The sequence below is a fragment of the Nicotiana tabacum genome, chromosome 8, assembly GCF_000715075.1.
Source record: "Nicotiana tabacum cultivar K326 chromosome 8, ASM71507v2, whole genome shotgun sequence".
Taxonomy (NCBI): Eukaryota; Viridiplantae; Streptophyta; class Magnoliopsida; order Solanales; family Solanaceae; genus Nicotiana; species Nicotiana tabacum.
The window spans coordinates 105509972-105514150 of record NC_134087.1 but is presented as its reverse complement, the minus strand read 5'-3'; positions in this window follow the sequence as shown (position 1 = coordinate 105514150).

Genomic DNA, 4179 nt, shown 5'->3' with positions numbered 1-4179 from the left:
TGAGGTCATGATGCTAGTGTCCGAGTGTTTGGGACGTTTTTCTTTCCTGGAGATGTTTCGTGATTTTTGTGCTGCCTCATTGAGGGCTTATGAGTTTGGGGTTCCGACCTTGAGGTCATGCGGGTGCCGAGTTGATGACGCCATTCTCCGAGTATTTTGGGGTGTCCTCGGTGGAGGGATCTTTGATGTGACAATGCTGAGTTTCCTTTGGAGTACGAGACGCTTTGGCAAAAGACATTCTTTGATTGCTTGGCACAAGTACATGTCGTTTTGTTTCCGTGGGTCCGGCTTATACGGACATGGTTCATTTGACTGTTTGGACCAGTATATCATTTCCTACTGGAACCTTGCTCGTCATTCCTTGGTTTTTCCGAATGGATGACTTTTCAAGGGGATGCCCTCCTGTGTTCGGGGTTGATTGCAAAAGAAGCCTTGAATACTTGTTAGATCCCCCTCAAGGTCTTCGAGCTGGGTTAGTGTTCTGACCGCTTCGATCGGGCGTCTACATAAGGGTTAGTCTGAAATACAAAATGAAAAGGGAGATGGTCGTACCTTAATATGAGACGCGTCGGTGATGTTTTGGGGATCGATATGTTCCAATCACTCGAGATGAGGATGCGGTACAGTCCTTTATTTCGTTTAATCGGGCTTGATCGAGGGTGTGGCTCGATTACCCTTTGGCTCTTTTGCGGCGAAGGTGCGAGCGTCAGTGCCACGTCATGCATTGTGAACATTTCCCTTGCCGCATGTTTCCCTGTAGATGGTTCTAATTCCATCCTTTGTTGGGAATTTCATCATTTGGTGAAGAGTGGATGGTACCGCTCTCATGCAATGTATCCACGGTCGACCAAATAGGCGTTGTATCTCATGTCTTTTTCATGGAATTTTGACATTTGGGTCGTGACGACCACACTGACTGGGAGAGTGATCTCTCCTTTTGTTGTTTCGATCACCGTGTTGAATCCATTAAGGACTCGAGTGGCGGGCACGATTTGGTTGAGCAGTCCGAGCTGCTCTATCACCCTTGAGCTGATAATGTTGGCCGAGCTACCTGGATCCACGAGTACACATTTTATTTGAAAAGAATTTACAAGGAAAGAGATTACCAGTGCGTCATTGTGAGGTTGAGACAAGGTCTTGGTGTTCTCTTCGCTGAATGTGAGGGCATCCTCGGGAATATATCCCCAGGTCCGCTTTTCTTTGGTAATGGATATTTTTGTCCTTCTCATTACGGGTTACTGCGGGGCATCGACGCCTCCCATGATCATGTGGATGACATGTTGTGGCTCGTTTGCCTCATTCTTCTTGGTCGCCTCCCTTCCTCGAAACTGATTTTTGGCTCGATCGCTAAGGAATTCCAAGAGATGCCTTTTGTTAAGTAGTCGGGCTACCTCTTCTCGGAGTTGGTGGCAATCCTCAGTCCTGTGGCCGTGAGTGTTGTGAAACTTGCACACTAAGTCGTGATTCCTTTGTGAGGGATCCGATTGTATAGGCTTGGGAAACTTGGTGTCTCTGATTTTACTGATGGAGAACACGATGTTTGATACATCGACGTTGAAGTTATATTCCGACAAGTGAGGTACACCCGTTGGCCCTACCTTCCTATCGAATCTGGCTCTATTGATGAGTCCTCGGGGATCTTGTCCTCGATCTATTCTCCGATTGTTGTGCGGTAGGTTACGCCTCGGGGCATTCCTCCTATCTTCAATGTACGGCTGATATCTTTCCTTGTTTGGATTTGGTTCCTTTGCCAGGAGCCTACTTGGGTATACTGAGCCCGAGGGGGCTCCCAATTGGTCATCTTTGGCCCTGATTTTCGACTAGTGCCGGTTGTGGACGTCCGACCAAGTCACAACTGATACTCGACCAAATTCTATTTTAGTTGTTTTGAAGCCGCTGAGCTTCGTTCATTCAAACCTTGAGTGAAGGCCTGCACCGCCCAGTCGTCGGAGACCGGGGGTAGTTCCATTCATTCTGTTTGGAAGCGAGATACGAATTCTCGCAGCATTTCGTTATCCACGTGCTTGATCTTGAATACGTCGAATTTCCTTGTTGCCACCTTGATGGCACCGGCGTGTGCCTTTATGAAAGAGTCTGCGAGCATGGTAGATAAGTCTATGGATTTGGGAGATAGGTTGTGATACCAAATCATGGCCCCCTTCGAGAGTGTTTCCCCGAACTTTTTCAGCAATACGGACTCGATCTCATCGTTCTTTATATTGTTGCCCTTTACCGCGCAAGTGTAGGCAGTAACGTGTTCATGGGGGTGTGACGTCCCATTGTACTTTGGGAGTTCCGACATTCTGAACTTCTTTGGAATGGGTTTCGAGGCCACTTTTTCGAAGAACAACCTTTGTATGAACTTATTCGAGTCCACACCTTTTAGGATCAAGGGTGCGCCCGGGATTTGGTCGGCCCTGAAGTCATAGGTTTCGACCTTCTTGTCGTTGGCTACTATCATTTTCTCGCCCAACTCGATCATTTTGGAGAGGTCCTCGAGCATTTTTATGATGGCAGGATCGGCTACCGATCCATTATTGCTCGATCTCTCCGGTACCTGTCCGGCCGAAGGAGTAGCTTCCAGTGCTATTGTGCTGGGAGTCTTCGGGTGGCTTTGCAGCTAAGCGATAGCCAGCTGTTGTGCCTGCAACATTTCAAAAATAACATGAAGACTAAATTCCCGTTCTTCCCAAGCTGGTGTTTTTTGGGCTTCCTATTGGTCGCCATATTGTATGCTTCTGTCGGTGTGTGAGGTTTCGTCGACCTGCTGTGCATGTTGTGAACCCGTGTCCGCTGGAATCGTTCCAGTTGCGTTATCGGGGTTCTATGGTGGCGCGCTAATGATTGGAATATCCACACCATTTTCTCCGTGGTTTTCAAGGTTGTTGTTCTTAACTCTATTTACTAAGCCAGACATTTTGACCTGAAATCGAAGATCTTGGACAAGGAAAAGTGTGAAAGATAACTTGTGTTGTGTGACGAAACCAGCAAGAAAATAATTACTATTATTTTTAGCCCAACAGTGGGCACCAAACTGTTTAGTGTGAAAATGGTAATGACAATTAAATTTGTTGATGGGACTCTAAAAATACGTGATCTATTTTTATGCTAGTTGCTAAGCAGTTGATGCTAGATATGTGAAGATAAAAGATAAAATGCGAGCTAAAATGGAATTATGATCGAATCGAGGGGTTAGATATTTTGGCCTCGGACTGACCGATGGGGGGCCTCGAGGTCGATGCCTGGGCTCGGGCTCGAGTTATCGGGGTTAATCGGGAAAGGGCTAACAATTAGGATATAATTAAGGGAGGCTCTGTATGGACAATGACAAGCAATAAATGAATTACAAGTATGAAAGTGATAAGTAAGAGCAATATTATCGAGAGAATATGTTAGAGAGAAAAGAAAGGGTTCTTGTATATTTCGTGTAGAATAGTTGGAGCAACGGTAGGAGGCCTTTACAAAATGGCAAGGATCCCCTTTATATAGGAGGGAGATTCCAACATAGTACAAAATGCATTAATTATAAAGGTATGGAAATGGGACGGCTAGTTGTGTGCCTTGGGAATTCCCCATTTTTACTCTAGCCCTGAGCGATATTCCCTTTAGGTTGGGCCTCGACGAGCTTCGAGGGAGGGAACTCGGTCACAGCTTCGCGTTCTCGAGGCCTCGAGGTGTTCTTCTGAAATGAATTAATAGCAAGAAATTGGACCCTCTGATTTTGTTGCATATAGTTACGCTACTCTGAGGTGACACACACGCTAGATGACGAGCGTGTGATCGTGCACCGTTGGGGATTGTGACTTGGTCCGTCCCGTACGACTGTTAAGTCACGTATTTGATTGAAAACTATTTGATATCATTGTGTTTTTGCAAAATATTACTATGTTTTATGTTGAATGCCATATTTGAGTCTCGTGCCAACTATTTTGGACCCTTAAGGGCTTTTTACTACTATTCATCACTGTTTCGATTTAATATCTATACTCAGTCATGCTGTATTCTACTGTTTTCATAACTCAGCCGTATTTACTCCATTTTGATATTTTAAATGATATTTTGGGTTGAGCATCATGTTTTACTATTACCCGAGTGGCTTGAGAGGTTTCTGACTGAGTGAGGCCAAGGGACTGTGTTGTGAGGATATTATGGGATCGGGCTGTGTGCCGCAGTATGTTG